General features: G+C 35.0%; 1 protein-coding gene across 1 annotated transcript in view; it reads left to right on the top strand.

The window, feature by feature from the left end:
- Positions 1 to 19,034, top strand: part of SGCZ (sarcoglycan zeta) — a 1,170,111-nt gene that overhangs the window by 1,126,837 nt on the left and 24,240 nt on the right. The gene's annotated exons all lie outside the window — the stretch shown is intronic.

The raw sequence follows: 19,034 nt of genomic DNA, 5'->3' as shown, positions 1-19,034 counted from the left end.
TGGTTCCAGAGGAAGCAGAGAAGATCTTATGCACAAATTATTGCATGTGTCTCTTCTAACCTATCTGGAGACGACCTGAAACAACTGAGAACTCTAACTATAAAAGCAGACTGGAAAAGTGGGAGGGAATAGCCCAAAAACAATGCAAGCTGAATTAGTAACAGACAGACGTTAGGTTAAAAGATTAAACGGATGATTTATAGATCAGGAGCAAACATTGTGGAGAATTTCTATGGGAAATTGGGACATTCAAAAATCACGTATGTATGGGGTGAGCTATTGAGAAAGCTGCACGTAAGTTCAATGCAAGATACATGCTCACAAAAGAACTCAAGTCACTTTAAGTTTTCACCTTGGGCTGCTCCCGAGGCTCAGTCCCTGGCTAAGTGTTGAAAGGGTGCCCCAATATAGAGCCAATCTGTAATAACTGAGAAAAATTAGTTTTTTAATTAATTTTTGTTTTGTTTGTGTGCTTGTTTTGTTATTTTTATAGCTCCTAGCACTCAAGAAAATTCCAAAACACTACCTGAACACAAGGAAAAGAGGCTTCAGTGATTGCATACAAAATGAATTTCAATCTTTAGAAAAAAAGGTATCAAAAATCACTAATCAAATAAAGTGCCAGAATTTTTTTTTAAATGTTGAACAACAACGAAAACCATAAAAATTCTCAAAAGGTGGAAGAATCTGATTTTAGAGTTATCACTTTATAATATTCAAATGTTCGTTTGCAAAAAAAAAGTTGTGATTTTGATAAGGATTACATTGAATCTGAAGAATACTTTGGTTAATACATCTTAACCATATAAAATCTTCTTACCTATTGATGTGTGTTTTCATTTACTTTGTCTTTATTTATTTCTCTGAGCAATGTTTTGTCATTTTCAATGGTTCAGTTGTTAAACCTATTTGGTCAAATGTATTCCTAATTATTATTTTATATTTTACTGTCAAAATCACTTTTTTATTTTTGTTATTTTTTTACTGTAGATGTACAGAAACATTGATTTGTGTTTAGTGTTTTCTTCAAGGTTTAAAGTTAGATTGTTGAAGTATTTCTTCTTTTATAATGAATATTCTTGTCATTTTAAATTTCCTTCTGAGCCCTGTCTTTGCTGCATAATTTTGGGTAGGTTGTGTTCTTGTTTTCATTTGTTTCTTTTTAAATCTATTAAGGCTTATTTCATTACCCATTGGTTAAGAGTCTTTTGTTTAATTTCTACATGTTTATGGATTTGTCAGTCTTCCTTATTTTTCAGTTTTTATTTCTAAAGATTTATGAGTACAAAAGAAGATTTTTTTTTTTTTGGAGACGGAGTGGCACTCTGTCACCCAGGCTAGAGTGCAATGGTACGATCTTGGCTCACTGTAACCTCTGCCTCCCATGTTCAAGCAATTCTTTTGCCTCAGCCTCCCAAGTAGCTGGGATTACAGGCACCTGCCACCACACCCAGCTATTTCTTTGTATTTTTGGTAGAGAGGGGGTTTTACCATGTTGGTCAGGCTGGTCTTAAACTCCTGACCTCAAGTGGTCTGCCCACCTCAGCCTCCCAGAGTGCTGTGATTATAAGCGTGAGCCACCATGCCTGACTCAAGAGCAGATTTTTTACATGACCCTGCATAGTGGTGAAGTGTGGGCTTTTAGTGTACTCACATAACCCAAAAAGCATACATTGTACCAAATAGGTAGTATTTCACCCCTCATCCTCCTCTCCACCTTCCACTTTTGAAGTCTCCAGTGCCCATTATTTCACTCTGTATGGCTATGTGTTCCAGTTATTTAACTCCCACTTATACTTGAGAATGTCATTTTTGACTTTGACCTTCAGTTCTATCCATGTTAATGCAAGATACATGATTTTTTTATGGCTGAGTAGTAGTCAATGGTGTATGTGTGTGTGTATAAATGTGTGTGTGTGTATACATATACATCACATTTTTATCACAATTTAAAGTCAGTCATCCATTGATGGACACTTAGGTTGATTCCATTATTCTGATATTATAAATGGTGCTGCAATAAACATGTGGCTACAAGTATTTTTGATAAAATGATTTCTTTTCCCTTGGGTAGATACCAAGTAGTGGGATTGCTGGGTTGAAGAGTAATTCTAATTTTAGTTCTATGAGAGAACTGCAAACTGTTTTCCACAGAGGTTGTAGTAATTTACATTTCTCCCAACAGTGTATAAGCGTTACCATTTCTCTGCATCCTTACCAGTATGTGTTGTTTTTTGACTTTTAATAGTAGCTGTCCTGAAAGGTATAAAATGATATCTCATCATGGTTTTTTTGAATTTCTCTGATAATTAGTGAGGTTGAGCATTTTTTCAACATGGTTTATTAAAAAATAGTTTGTTGGTTTGCAGAAAAATGGATTTCAAATGTTTTTTTGGCCATTTATATCTCTGCCTTTGAAAAATGACTAGTTCATTTGCCCACTTTTTAATGTTTGGTAGAATTAAGGCACTGTGGCTGAACTAATTTACATTCCTACCAACAGTATATATGCATTTCTTTTTCCTCCACAGCCTCATGAGAATCTGTTTGTTTTTTGACTGTTTAATAATAGCTATAATCCTTAGCAAACTAACAGAGGAACAGAAAACCAAATACCATTTGTTCTCACTTATAAGTCATAGCTAAATGATAAGAACTTATATATACAAAGAAACAACAGGCACTTGGGTCTACTTGACGGGTGGGGAGGTTGGGAGGAGAGAACAGAGCAGAAAAGGTAACTAATGGGTACTGGGCTTAATACTTGGGTAATGAAAGAATTTGTACAAAAAATCCCTGTGACATGAGTTTACCTATGTAACAGGTAAACATGTATCTCCAAACATAAAACAAAAGTTAAAAAATTCTAAAACAAAAAGAAAACATTGTGGTATTAAAATTAATCAAAGTGATGAGATTGATAACATATTGACATATGCTTTGCCATTGACAAAATAGACATTTATAGTAAATCATTTGTTCCTCAGTATTTAGGGTATGTGTATTATTATCTTTACTCTGCAAACTGTGTTCTTATGTTAAATGATTTATAGGAAATACACACAGCTATCAGAGGCAGACCAGGAACCAGACCTGTGATTTCTCAGTAATAGTTGAGCCTCATTTATTTATTTATTTAAATTTTATTTTACTTTAAGTTTCAGGATACATGTGTGGAATGTGCAGGTTTGTTACATATGTAAGCATGTGCCATGGTGGTTTGCTGCACCTAGGTATTAACCAGTCACCTAGGTATTAAGCCAGACATGCATAATGTATTTGTCCTGATGCTTTACCTCCCCCCACACCCCTAGATGGCCCCAGTGTCTTTTATTCCCCTCCCTGTGTCCATGTGTTCTCATTGCTCAGCTCCCACATATGAGTGAGAACATGTAGTTGGTTTTCTTTTCCTGTGTTAGTTTGCTGAGGATGACAGCTTCCAACTTCATCCATGTCCCTACAAAGGACATGATTTCATTCTTTTTATGGCTGCATAGTATTCTATGGTGTATATTTATCACATTTTTTTTACCCATCAACATTGAAGGGCATTTGGCTTGGTTCCATGCCTTTGGTATTGTGAATAGTGCAGCAGTAAACATACATGTGCATGTATCTTTATAACAGAATGATATTTATCCCTTTGGATATATACCCAGTAATGGGATTGCTGGGTCTAATGGTATTTCTGGTTCTAGATCCTTGAGGAAAAGCTAAACTGTCTGCCACATTGGTTGCAATAATTTGCATTTCCAACAGTGTAAAAGTATTCTTTTCTCTATAGCCTCAACAGCATCTGTTGTTTTTTGACTTTTAATAATAGCCATTCTGACTGGCATGACATGGTATTTCATTGTGGTTTTGATTTGCGTTTTTCTAATGATCAGTGATGTTGAGCCTCTCTTTTAATATGTTTGCCAGCCACATAAATATCTTATTTTTAGAAATATCTGTTCATGTCCTTTGCCCACTTTTTGGTAGGGTTTTTCTTTTTTTTTCTTGTTTTTATAAATTTGTTTAAGTTCCTTGTAAATCCTAAATATTAGACCTTTGTCAGATAGGTCGATTGCAAATGTGTTCTCCCATTTTGAAGGTTGCCCATTTTCTCTGATGATAGTTTCTTTTGTCTGTGTAGAAAATCTTTAATTAGATCCCATTTGTCAATTTTAGCTTTTGTTGCAATTGCTTTGGCTATTTCATCATAAAATCTTTGCTCATGCCTATATCCTAAATGTTATTGTCTAGACTTTTTTCTGTGGTATTTATGGTTTAGGGTTTTACATTTAAGTCTTTAATCCATCTTGAGTTAATTTTTGTAAAAGGTGTGAGGAACGAGCCCAGTTTCCAATTTCTGCATATAGCCAGCCAGTTTTCCCAGCACCATTTATTAAATAGAGAATAATTTTCCCATTGCTTGTTTTTGTCAGGTTTGTCAAAGATTAGATGGTTGTAGATGTGTGGTCTATTTCTGATATCTCCATTGTGTTCCATTGGTCTACATGTCTGTTATGGTACTAGTACCATGCTATTTTGGTTACTGTAGGCTTGTATAGTTTGAAGTCAGGTAGTGTGATGCATCCAGCTTTGTTCTTTTTGCTTAGGGTTGTCTTGGCTGTAGTGGCTCTTTTTTTTGGTTGCATGTGAATTTTAAAGTAGTTTTTCTAATTTTGTCAAGAATGTCAGTGGATAGTTTGTTGGAACTAGCATTAAATCTACAAATTACTTTGGGCAGTATGGCCATTTTCACAACATTGATTCTTCTTATCCATGAGGATGGAATGTTTCTCCATTTGTTTGGGTCCTCTCTGATTTCCTAGGTCAGTGGTTTATAGTTCTTCTTGAAGAGGTCCTTCATACACCCTGTTAGTGGTATTCCTAGGTATTTTATTCTCTTTGAAGCAATTGTGAATGGGATTTCATTTGTGATTTGGCTCTCTGCTTGTCTATTGTTGGTGTATAGAAATTTTTGTGATTTTTGCACATAGATTTTGTTTCATGAGATTGCTGAAGTTGGTTATCAACTTAAGGAACTTTGGTCAATTTCATTTCTACTTCATTTAATTTGTGTCATCACATGCATGTGTACATAATACTTTCAGATTCTTTATAAAAATTTCTATCATAATAAGAAGGGCTTCTAGGATCTGGTTTATTTAGTATGCTAGAAAAAGAAGTGAAGAACAATGAGCATATTTGAATACTATATATCTAACTTTCTTAATGATATCACACTTCCTCCTGCAGAAACTCTTTATCTTGATATATCTATGTAAATTGAAAGCATAAGATATGCCTAACAGTGTCAAAGGAAGAGATTAAGATGAATGATTGATGTTATAATACATTTGGTAAAACAGTAATATAATCTTGGTCTGCAATTCAAAACATCTATTACAATTTGAGAAAGCACTATTTTAGTTTTAAGTTGACTGTATATTAATTAATCAAGCTGACCATAGTCTTCAAAAGGAACTTGCTGCAGTACATCAAAATAAATTTTACTCCTAATTTCACCTGTGGGGTTTTGTGTGGCTGTGTTTTGCATGAGTTGGATAAAATTGCCATGTCCATATAAATAATGATGAAGGCAATCTGTCATTTCACTGTAAAGGTAAAAAGGTAGAGAGAATAGGAGAAAGAGGGAGGGAAGGAGAAAGGAAAAAGTATTTCAAGCTTGAATAGGCTGCCTACATTTTAAAATTACAAAGTAGTTGTATTAATTTCCTGGTGCTGCTGTTATAATTACTAAAAATTTAGCAGCTTACAAAACACAAATTTTTAATTTTCAGTTCTAGAGGTTACAAGTTTGTACCTGTTTTCACCGAGTTAAAATAAAGGTGGTTGCTTAGCTATGCTCCCTTTTGAGTCAATCTATTTCCCTTGCTTTTCCAGCTCCTAAATGCCCTCATCATTACTTAGCTCTTGGCCTTTCCTCCATCTTGAAAGTTAGCAACATCATCCAACTATCTGTCACAGATTCTTCTTCTGCCTCTCTCTTCCATTTTTAATAGTCCTGGTGATTATTTTGGGCCCTCCTAGAAAATTCAGAATAATACTATTTTTAAGATAATCCAATGAGCAATCAATATCATTTGTCATCTGAATTCTCCTTTGCCTGTTAACTGTGACCTATTCATGGTTTCAGGGATTACCTTGGAGATCATTGAGAGAAGGGGAGAACATTACTCTACATACCAGTCTAACTGATAATTGATCTGTTTCATTAAAAATAGTTTTACTATTAAATTGGAAACTGCTGGAAGATAGAAGCAATAGTTTTCTACTATGTTAGTCTGTTTTTGCATTGCTACAAATAAATACCTCAGGCTGGGTATTTTTAAATAAAAGAGATTTAATTGACTCATAGTTCTGGAGGTGCTACAAGCATGGCATCAACATTTGATCACTTCTAGTGAGACCTCAGGAAGCTTACAGTTATAGAGGAAGGTGAAGCGGGAAGCCAGTGTATTACAGGATAATAGAGAAAGCAATAGGGAGGAGGAGGTGCCACATGCTTTAAAACAATCAGGTCTCATGTAAAATAAGAGTGGAACTCACTCATGAAGACATGATGAGGACAGCACTAAGCTATTCATGAGGGATCTGCCCCATTGACCAGATACCTCCCATGAGTCCCCACTTTCAAAATTGAGGATTACATTTCAACATGAGATTTGGAGGGAACAAATATCCAAACTATATCGCCTACTTTCTTGAATTCCGAATTGGTAATTTCAAAACAAATGTAGATAGTGTAATAATACATACCAGAGATTGGAAAGAATGTATAGTGTTGTGAGGAATGAGGAGAGATTGACCAATGGGTATAAACATATAGTTAGATAGAAAAAAAAGTTCTAATGTATGCTAGCAGAGTAGGGAGACTATATTTTACAACAATGTGTTATACATTTCATTATAGCTGGAAGAGGGGACTTGAAATATTCCCAGCAAATAGAAATAATACATACATGGGTGACAGATACTCTAAAAACACTGACTTTATATATATTCTATATGTATAGATGTAACAGAACTTCATATATACTCCATAAATATGTACCAGTATAATTAGTATAAGGTTAAAAAAATGGAACTTGGAGTGATCATATTTGTGCTCTAGCCCTAGCTAGTTTGTTCTTTTTGTAATTCAGGGTCACTTAATAGCTGCTTGTCTTTGGGTGAGTTCTTTATCCACTCAGTGCCTTCATTTTCTCAACTGCAAAATAGGGTATTATTTTATTACTCTCAGTATTGCTATGAGAATGTTATTATTTTACTTAATATTGATATAGAGCTTAGCACGATGACTGGAGTAATTTAAATGTTCAATAAATGTTAGCTACGGTCAATAACAGTAGTAATAGGAGGAGGAAGAAGAGGTGGAGGAGTAAAAGTAGGAGGAGGAGTGGTAGAGCCAGTTCCTTCATGTGTGACTTTCTCATCTCTTCACAATGTCAGTCTGAGGTTAAATGACATCATGTATGAGAAAGCAATGTGCAAATAGCTGGAAATTAAGGCAAAGCATTTTTTCTGTTCAAAATCTGGTCAAACTGAAAAAAGAATTTGGCCTATTTCAAGATGGAAGATAATTTCACAAATTCCTTTCATGATTAGTCCAACTAAATGTTGTGAGTTGATGCATTTATTTATGAGCTTCTTTCCCCACTGGTTGCAGGGTAACCTCAGGTGTGTTGACCCTGAAAGGCATTTTAGGGAGTTTGTTTGTTGCTGCTTCTGCTGAGTATGCTTCCTAGAGCTCTGACAAGCAAGAGATGCTCAGCACATACTTCAGGTGGAAGAGAGTCAATGTGAGCCTGAGGTATCATAGTACTGTACTTCACATCTGTAGTTGAAATCAGAGGTGAACTAAAGACATTTGCTCATTTCATTCAGAAAATGGAATATATAGGTCTTGATCATGGCTCTGGATGTGACTATTAATCTCATGTAACATGCATTGAAAAGTAGGATGGATGATATTTAAGAATAACTTAATCACAATATAAAATTTTCAAATCTCTCTATATTAATATTCATTTATAGGATCAGTTTCTCATTTACCCATAAATTGTTTAACATCAATTTTTCCCCACATTTCAACAAAATTGGCAAATAATTTCTGTTTCATTGCATGGCTTTTTTGAGTTTACAACTGAGAAACAAAATTAATAATTGGCAATTACTGATTATTTGCTTCATTATTTTCAGTCTTTAAGACAAGTGAATCAAAATAAACTTTCAGAGTCAGTCTTTATTGTATGAAAGATGAAATAAATATCTTGGAATCACAACTTAAGCTTTCTGGAAAAAATAAATAAATACTACACATTCAAAATATTGAAGACCTGCTTAACCTGTTCATGGTGAGATATTTGCCAAGTATATCAAGGGATTCCCAAAATGTAAAAGCACATATATAGAATATAAAAGTTGTATATTATCTCCGACTTATCAGAATAGGCCCATTTTTTTCAGCAGGTCTAATGCTAAACTCTAAGGCATTGTTTTTATAGGTAAGAAGACCACCATCTTTAAAGATACATGGTGTGGTCCATTACCAAACCACAAATATAAAATACACGTTTCCATAGTAGCACAAGAATTTTGAAGATTCTTGGACTTCCCTGAAAACTATGAATTATTATAATGGTTATAATTTGCATAAAGCATTAATAGCTTACTCTGCTTGCAATTACTCTAATAAAAACATACAGTACTCACAGTAACCAACACTGAGTATATGATGAGTGTTCTTTGTGTAGAAACTTCATTATTGGGGAAACCAGACATTAGTTCTGGGGAAACATGCCATTTCTTTAATTAAAATTAAAAAGTAAAAGAATACTACCAATCCTCTTACGGTTAAAAACCAAATGAAAATAAATAGAGCTTTTTAAAAATTTACACTATGGGCATAGAATGAATTACATGGTAAATGAGAACATAAAAATCACAGGAGCAACCTTGAACAACAAAAGGTAAAAATCTTATAGAAACAAAAAGATGAAGAGAATTTATTTGAGCATTAACACACATCTGTGTGCTTCACTGATACTCATTTGGACTCTATACATGTCATACTGTCTTATTGGATGATAGGCTTATGAGGCTTTGAGCTTTTATGTGAATTTTTGTACAACTTGGCTATTAGTAAATTAATGACAATTACATATTAAGGCAAGTTGTATGTACAGAGATCCCAGATGCTGAATCTTTTCTCATCAGCAGAGAAACCCCAAAAAATTATAGGTAAAACTTTGTTGTTTTAAATTATGTTAGATATCTTGAGCTAAGAAGGAAAGTCTAACTAAATTGTGGTTCATGAGATACTACATTAAAAACAACATCATATGTCAGTTTATATAGATTAAACACGTAGCTCAGGCTCATAAATCTATTTATATAATTAGCATCTTTGGAGCATACGAGATTTTGCTTTTTTTCAAAGTAAAATGTTTGGTGAAGTTTCAGATAAATCCATAAACCACTGTAATATTTGAAGCCAGTGAAAACAATCATGAACCATCTGTTTTAGACAATTTCTTTACTGATTTTTATTTTCCACAGAAAGTATTTTGATATCAATGTACCAAAAATCCTAAGGAATAAAGAAATTAAGAAATGAAAGTGCTGTTGAGGTGAGTCTCTAGCATTGTGCATTCCATTTTGGTAATGATCAGTATGACATGCCAGTGTAAAACACAGTTTCTCTCTTTATGACTAATAGCAGTAGGAAACCATCTTGTTTCTCTTCAGAAAGTAAATAGAGGTGAATGCTTCAAGCATAAAATAAGGCAAAAAGATAGGATAAAGGAATTTACTAGGTTTTTTTTTTTTTTCCAAAGAAACCTGAGTTTCTTTGGGAAAAAAATGATGCAATTGACAGGAGATTTTTAAACAAATGAATTTCCACAAAGTTTGAATTTCACTGGATTAATGATAGAGGTTATCAAGGAAAGGGTTTTTCCAAAAAAAATTTTTTAACATTTACGTTTATAAGAATAAATGTGACTTCAAAGAGGCAAGACTAGTACTAGCTATCATATCTGTATCTTAGGTATAACGTCCAAATGTTAAGATAAAATATACTGTTAGATTAAGTATGTTCAAAGCTTATCTAGACTTTATCTAAAAATGGTAAAAAGATAATTTACCTAAGAATGTGAACTTATTAATCTTCTAAATCTTATTAGGTAATCTTTAAAATATTTTTTTAATGTAGTAAATGACAGTATGTGTAGCTCATGTGGTCTCAAATAGGTTAATACATATTTTTATATTTCAATTCATTAGTTACAGTGTTTACAATGAAGCTATAAACTGAATCAAATACAGCTGCCTTCCAAAAAGTCCATAGCCACAGAATCTTCTGATTATGTTTGCTAAAGAGCTGTTCTTGAATATACTCTCTCATTCAGAATTCTCTAGAAACCTCAGGTGTATGTGTTATTTCTCCTTTGCTTCGTGGTTTTATTAAAGGGCAAAATGACAACCTCAGTAATTACATACTTTGGAATAACCAAAATATATATCTTAAAAGTAAATGAAGAAAGCACTGCTTGTCCTCTGTAATTTTTCTTTTTTTGGAGGTAAAAATTATAAACTAGGTTTTTTGTATACGTTTTTTTAAAATGTTATTTCCATCAAACCACATATTGATTCTACTTGGAAATAATTTATTTTAAATTCTGTTTTCTTTACATGTGATTCTAAATTTTAATGCTTACTATTATTCTTGACTAAAAGGCATGGAAAGAATTAATAAATGAAGAGCTTTTCCTTTTAAAACTCAGAGAAACAGCTACCAGTAAAATGTAACTTCTTGAAAGCTACAAAATATGAGCCATATGGAAGTCTGGATTTTTTCTAGTAGACTAGATATATATTAGTCTAATTTGATTAGTAACAATTTATTTTTGAAATATACTTAATTTTAAAGAATATAGCTGTTTATTTAATGCATTTTCCATCTGATCACCAAATAATTTTTTCATTATCACTTTTCTGAAAATGTTTAAGTGGATGACAGGATATCATTTGGCATCAAAGATAATGGCTTTGAGATATTTTTTAAATGATGAAAAAAAATGCCAAATGAAAAGTACAAACAGATTTTGAAATAATTTCTTTTCAGAAATCCTGGCAGCTTTTTTTTCAGTCCTGAATGAACAATATGACAGTCTTTTTGTTTTTTATTTTTGTTTTTTTTTTTATTTTCCTTCCAAAACAAGTAATAATGTTATTTCCCTGTTTCACTAGAAAAAATCACATTGACTATGCTCATAACAGTTTCAATAAATTCAGATAATCATCTATGGTTATTAATATGCATTAAAGTATTAAGCAGATATGCCAGGAATCTGAAACTTAGCATCTTTTACATATCAGTTAGAAAACATGGTTTTATTTATGCATGGTTTTGTTCACTATTATTTTATTCAAATTCTTTAATTTACTGATCCTCAACTATATAGTGGAATTGATGATCAGCACTAAGTATATAAATTTGATCAAGACAGTCTTTGTCTTCAAGAAAGTCATAAGTTACTAGATAAGAGCTTAAAGCAAATTGCAATATATTTTTATATATACTGTACAAGAAATTTTTACAAGGACCTGGGGAAATTGGGCAGGAAGAGGAAGAGTGACAAGAACCAAGGAAGTGTTTCACAGATATAATTTAGATTCAGATCCTGAAAAATGAGGAGACATTACCATCAAACAGGGAAGAAGAGGTTGCATATTCTGGGAACAAGAAGGGGTTCTCATGACAGTCTATACACATGGCAAAATATGCAAGAGTCGTCACTGAAATGTAAAATCCACAGAACTGCTAAGCAATAAATCCTAAGGAATTTGGGCTTTACTTCTACAGACACTGGATTCTTAGAGCCTTTTAAATTAGGGTTGCAAAGTCAATTTTGTGTTTTAGAACATTATTTGGCACCAATATGGAGGAATAATGAGCAGAAAATATATGTGATGTTGAAGCTGTGGAAAGAGGTATGCTAATAAGGATGTTGAACAAGAAGGGACATCTCAGAATAATTCCCAGTTCACATGGGTGTTTGGAATGTGATTTTACCATTAAACTAGGATTTAAAAAAAGAAAATTTTCAAAAAGTACTTTGAATTATGGATTCTTATCAATATTTATTAATTACCTCACATATATCATGTTTTGCACAAGAATACAGTAGCATATAAGGAATATATCTTCATTTATTTGGCCTGAAAAATAAGCAACTTACATAATTAAAAATATAAAATGTAAGAACAGATATGGTAGGTTAAAAATAAGTGTTACAGGCAGTAAACTCTAAATATGTTCACAGAATGAAGAAATCTGTATATCCCTTAAGAGGTAGGAAAATTAGCAAAGATATTTTAGAAATAAGTAGAAGAAAAGGTCTTCTTTGTCTTCTGAGCAGACAAATGGGATCAGATTACAGGAGTATTAAGTGCCGGCTAACAGCAGTGTCCAGGAAAATAATTACAGCTTTCTGCACAGGTAACATATCCATGGTTTTGATAAAATTACTCCAGCAATGTACACGTTGTATTTTGCGGTGTTAAGTGGAGGCAAAATCACCACTTAGATTATGAATATAACACAAATAAGAGATGTAGTATATGTTGAAATAAGCTGACTTTTTTTTTGAGAGGTAATAAAATTTTCAGATTCAAAGGAACCTTTCTTCATCATACCTTAAGTAATTGGGTACCCCTGTAGAATGTGCAGGTTTATTACATAGTTATAGATGTGCCATGGTGTTTTGCTGCATCCATCACCCCATCATCTACATTGGGTATTTATCCTAGTGCTATCCCTCCCCTATACCCAACTCACCAATAGGCCCCAGTCTGTGATGTTCCTCTCCTTGTGTCCATGTGTTCTCATTGTTCAACTCCCACTTATGCATGAGAACATGTGGTGTTTGGTTTTCTGTTCTTGTGTTAGTTTGCTGAGAATGATAATTTCCATCTTCATCCATGTCCCTGCAAAGGACGTGAACTCATTCTTTTTTATGGCTGTGTAGTATTCCACAGTGTATATATGCCACATTTTCTTTATCCAGTCTATCATTGATGGGCATTTGGGTTGGTTCCTAGTCTCTGCTGTTGGGAATAGTGCAGCAGTAAACATACGTGTGCATGTGTCTTTATAATAGAATGGTTTATAATCGTTTGGTTATATATCCAGTAATGGGATTGCTGAGTCAAATGGTATTTCTAGCTCTAGATCGTTGAGGAATCACCATACTGTCTTCTACAATGGTTGAACTAATTTACCTTCCCACCAACAGTGTAAAAGTGTTCGTATCTCTTCACATCCTCTCCAGCATCTGTTGTCACCTCACTTTTTAAAGATCACCATTCTAACTGGTGTGAGATGGTATCTCATTGTGGTTTTCATTTGCATTTCCCTAATGAACAGTGATGATGAGCTTTTTTCATAAGTTTGTTATGAAATGTCCACTTTTGAGAAGTGTCTGTTTGTATCCTTTGCCCACTTTTTGATGGGATTGTTTTTTCTTGTAGATTTGTTTAAGTTCTTTGTAGATTCTGGATTCTATCTCTATGTGGTTTGATTTGCATTTCTCTAATGACCAGTGATGATGAGCATTTTTCATATTTTTGTTGGCCACATAAATGTCGTCTTTTGAAAAGTGTCTGTTCATATCTTTCACCTACTTTTTGATGGAGTTATTTGCTTTTTTCTTGTATATTTGTTTTAATTCTTTGTAGATTCTGGATATTAGCCCTTTGTCAGATGGGTAGATTGCAAACATTTTTTCCCATTCTGTTGGTTGCCGGTTCACTCTAATGATTGTTTCTTTTGCTGTGCAGAAACTCTTAAGTTTAATTAGATCCTGTTTGTCTATTTTTGCTTTTGTTGCCAGTGCTTTTGGTGTTTTAGTCATGAAGTCCTTGCCTATGCCTATGCCTTAAATGGTATTGCCAAGGTTTTCTTCCAGGGCTTATTTTTTAAAAAATCTTTAATCCATCTGGAGTTAATTTTTGTACAAAGTATAAAGAAAGGGTCCAGTTTCAGCTTTCTGCACATGGCTAGCCAGTTTTCCCAACACCATTTATTAAACAGGGAATTATTTCCCCATTGTTTGTTTTTGTCAGGTTTGTCAAAGTTCAGACTGTTGTAGATGTGTGGCATTACTTCCTAGGCCTCTATTCTGTTCCATTGGTCTGTATCTTTGTTTTGGTACTAGGACTATACCATGCTGTTTTGATTACTGTAGCCTTGTAGTATAGTTTGAAGTCAGGTAGTTTAATGCCTCCAGCTTCCCCCCCCCAAACCCCCGCTTAGGATTTTCCTGGTTATGCAAGCTCTTTTATGGTTCCATATGAAATTTTGGGTGTTTTTTTTTTTCTAATTCTGTGAAGAAGGTAAATGGTAGCTTGATGGGGATAGCATTCAATCTATAAATTACTTTGGGTAGTATGGCTATTTTCATGATATTGATTCTTCCCAACCATGAGCATGGTCTGTTTTTCCATTTTTTTGTGTCCTTTCTTATTTCCTTGTGCAGTGGTTTGTGGTTCTCCTTAAAGAGGTCCTTAACATCCTTTGTAAGTTGTATTCCTAGGTATTTTATTCTCTTTATAGCAATTGTGGAATGTGAGTTCACTCATGATTTGGCTGTTTGTCTGTTATTGGGGTATAGGAATGCTCCTGATTTTTGCACATTGATTTTGTATCCTGAGACTTTGCTGAAGTTGCTTATCAGTTTAAGGAGATTTTGGTCTGAGATGATGGGGTCTTCTAAATATGCAATCATGTCATCTGCAAATAGAGACAATTTGAATTCCTCTTTTCTTAATTGAATATCCTTTATTTCCTTTTCTTGCCTGATTGTCCTGGCTAGAACTTCCAATACTATGTTGAATAAGAGTGGTGAGAGAGGGCATCCTTGTCTTGTGCTGTATTTCAAAAGAAGTGTTTCCAGTATTTGCCCACTCAAAATGATATTGGCTGTGGGTTTGTCATGAATAGCTTTTATTATTTTGAGATACATTCCATTAATACCTAGTTTATTGACAGTATTTAGGATAAAGGTCTGTTGAATTTTGTCAAAGGCCTTCTCTTCAACTATTGAGATAATCATATGGTTTTTGTCTTTGGTTCTGTTTATGTGATGTATTATTTTTACTGATTTGTGTATGTGGAACCAGTCTTGCATCCCAGGGATGAAGCCAATTTAACCATGATGGATTAGCTTTTTGATGTGCTGTTGGATTCAATTTGCCAGTATTTTATTGTGGATATTCACATCAATGTTCATCAAGGATATTGCCCTAAAATTTTCTTTTTGTGTCTCTGACAGGTTTTGGTATCAGGATGATGTTGACCACACAAAATGAGTTAGAGAGGATTCTCTCTTTCTCTATTGTTTGGAATATTTTCAGAAAGAGTGGTACTGGCTCCTCTTTGTACATCTGGTAGAATTCAGCTGTCAGTTTCTAGACTTCTTTTTTTTTTTTTTTTGGTAGGCTATTAATTGCTACCTGAATCTCAGACCTTGTTATTGGTCTATTCAGGGATTTGAATTCTTCCAGGTTTAGTATTGGGAGGGTGTAAGTGTTTAGGAATTTTTCTATTTCCTTTAGATTTTCTGCTTTATTTGCATAGAGGTGTTTATAGTATTCTCCAATGGTAGTTTGTATTTCTGTGAGATGGGTGGTGTTATCTCCTGTATCATTTTTTATTGCATCTATTTGATTCTTCTCTCTTTTCTTCTTTATTAGCCTGGCTAGTGATCTATCTATTTTATTGATCTTTTTTAAAAAACCAGCTTCTGGATTTATTGATTTTTTTTTTTACGGTTTTTCATGTCTCTGTCTCCTTCACTTCTGCTCTTAGTTGTTTCTTGTCTTCCGCTAGCTTTTGAATTTGTTTCTTCTTGCTCCTCTAGTTCTTTTAATTGTGACATTAGGGTGCTGAAGTTAGATCTTTTCTTCTTTCCCTTGTGGTCATTTAGTGCTATAAATTTACCTCTACACACTGCTTTAAATGTGTCCCAGAGATTCTGGTATGTTGTGTCTTCATTCTCATTGGTTTCTAATAACTTCCTGATTTCTGCCTTCATTTCATTATTTATCCAGTAGTCATTCCAGAGCAGGATGTTCAGTTTCTATTTCGTTGTGCAGTTTTGAGTGAGATTCTTAATCCTGAGTTCTAATTTCATTGCACTATGGTCCAAGAGACTGTTATGATTTCCGTTATTTTGCTATTACTGAGGAGTTTTTACTTCAAATTACGTGGTCTATTTTAGAATAAGGGCAATGTTGTGCTAAGAAGAATGTATATTCTGTTGAGTTGGGGTGGAGAGTTCTGTAATGTCTATTAGGTCCACTTGGTCCAGATCTGAGTTCAAGTCCTGGATATCTGTGTTAATTTTCTGTCTCATTGATATGTCTAATATTGACAGTGGGGTGTTAAAGTCTCCCACTACTATTGTGTAGGTGTCTAAGTCTCTTTATAGGTCTCTAAGAACTTGCTTTATGAATCTGGGTGCTCCTTCATTGGGTGCATGTATATTTAGGATCATTAGCTCTTCTTGTTGCATTTATCTCTTTACCATTATGTAATGCTGTTCTTTGTCTCTTTTGATCTTTGTTGATTTAAAGTCTGTTTTAACTAGGATTACAACCCCTGTTTGTTTTTTTATTGCTTGGTAAATATTCTTCCATTCCTTTACTTTAAGCCTATGTGTCTTTGCCTGTGAGGAGGGTATCCTGAATACAGCACAAGGATAAAATGTCTTGACTTTTTTATCCAATTTGCCAGGCTGAGTCCTTTAATTGGTGCATGTAGCCCATTTATATTTAAAGTTAATATTGTTATTTGTGAATTTCATCCTGTCATTATGATGCTAGCTGGTTGTTTTGCTTGTTAGTTGATGCAGTTTCTTCATAGCATTGATGGTCTTTACAATTTGTTATGTTTTTGCAGTGGCTGGTACTGATTGTTCCTTTCCATGTTTAGTGCTTCTTTCAAGAGCTCTTGTAAAGCAGGTCTGAGGGTGATGAAATTTCTTAGCAGCTGCTTGTCCGTTGTAGGATTTTATTTATCCTTTGCTTATGAAGCTTAGTTTGGCTTCATATAAAATTCTGGGTTGAAAATTCTTTTCTTGAAGGATGTTGAATATTAGCCCCCCACTCTCTTCTGGCTTATAGGGTTTCTGCTGAGAGATCTGCTGTGAGTCTGATAGGCTTCCCTTTGTGGGTAACCTGACTTTTCTCTCTGGCTGACCTTAGCATTTTTCCTTCGTTTCAACCCTGATGAATCTGATGATTATGTGTGTTGGGGTTGCTTTTCTTGAGCAGTATCTTTGTGGTTTTCTCTGTATTTTCGGAATCTGAATGTTGGCTTGCCTTGCTTGGTTGGAAAAGTTCTCCTGGATAATATCCTGAAGAGTGTTTTCCAACTTGGTTTAATTCTCTCTGTCACTTTTAGGTACATAGATCAAACACAGATTTGGTCTGTTCTCAGAATCCCAAATCTGTGGGATTCTTCGAACCTTCTTTTCACCCTTTTTTCCCTAGTCTTGCCTTCTCACTTTATTTCATTCATTTGATCTTCAATCTCTGATATATTTTCTTCTGCTTTATCAATTTGGCTATTGAAACTTGTGTATGCTTCACAAAGTTCTTGTGTTGTGTTTTTCAGCTCCATCCATTCATTATTTTTTTTCTCTAAACTCATTATTTCAGTTAGCATTTTGTCTAACCTTTTTTCAAGGTTCTTAGCTTCCTTGCTTTGGGTTAGAACATGCTCCTTTAGCTCAGAGAAGTTTGTTATTACCCACCTCTGAAGCCTGTTTCTGTCAGTTCTTCAAACTCATTCTCTGTCCAATTTTGTTCTTTTGCTGGCAAGGAGTTGTGATCCCTTGGAGGAGAAGAGGCGTTCTGGTTTTTGAAATGTTCGGCCTTTCTGTGCTGTTTTCTTTTCATTGTTGTGGGTTTATCTACCTTTGGTCTTTAAAGTTGGTGATTTATGGATGGGGTGTCTGAGTGGACATAGTTTTTGTTGATGTTAAGACTATTTCTTTCTGTTTGTTAGTTTTCCTTCTAACGGTCAGGCCCCTCTGCTACAGGTCTGCTGGAGATCCACTCCAGATCCTACTTGCCTGGTAATCACCAGCAGGGGGGATACAGAACAGCCAAGATTGCTGCCTCTTCCTTCCTCTGGTAGCTTCATCCAGAAGGGTACTCACCAGATGCTAGCCAGAGCTTTCTTGTATGAGGTATCTGTTGGTCCCTACCGGAAAGTATCCCCCAGTCAGGATACATGGGGGTCAGGGAATCACCTGAGGAGGCATTGTGTTCCCCATCAGATCTGGAACACTGTGCTGGGAGATCTGCTGCTCTTTTCAGAGCTGCCGGCAGGGACGTTTAAGTCTGCTGAAGCTGTACCCACAACTGCCCCTTTTCCCAGGCACTCTGTCCCAGGAATGTGGGAGTTTTATTTATAAGTCCCTGTTTTTTTCAGAGGTACCCTGCCCAGTGAGGAGGGAGTCTAGTGACACAGTCTGCCTGCAGAGGCCTTGCTGAGCTACCGTGGGCTCCACCCAGTTTGAACTTCCCTGCAACTTTGTTTAAACTGAGGTTAAAACCACCTACTTGAGCCTCAGCAATGGCTGACGCCCCTCCCCTCACCAAGCTTGAACATCCCAGGTTGAGCTCAGATTGCTATGCTGGCTGTGAGAACTTCAAGCCAGTGGATCTTAGCTTGCTGGTCTTCATGGGAGTGGGACCCACAGAGCCAGATCACGTGGCTCCCTGCCTTCAACCCCCTTTCCAGGGGAGTGAATGGTTCTGTCTCGCTGGCATTCCAGGTGCTACTGGCATATGAGAAAAAAAACTGCTGCGGTTAGCTTGGTGTCTTTCCAAACAGCTCCCAGTTTTGTGCTGGAAACCCAGGGCCCTGGTGTTGTAGGCACTGGAGCAAATCTCCTGGTCTGCAGATTGTGAAGACTGTGAGAAAAGCACAGTGTCTGTGCTGGCATGCA

This window comes from Sapajus apella, unplaced genomic scaffold, assembly GCF_009761245.1.
Source record: "Sapajus apella isolate SASKATOON/1434 unplaced genomic scaffold, GSC_monkey_1.0 scaffold21, whole genome shotgun sequence".
Taxonomy (NCBI): Eukaryota; Metazoa; Chordata; class Mammalia; order Primates; family Cebidae; genus Sapajus; species Sapajus apella.
The sequence above is the reverse complement of the archived record's forward strand: the minus strand, read 5'-3'. Positions and strand labels throughout refer to the sequence as shown.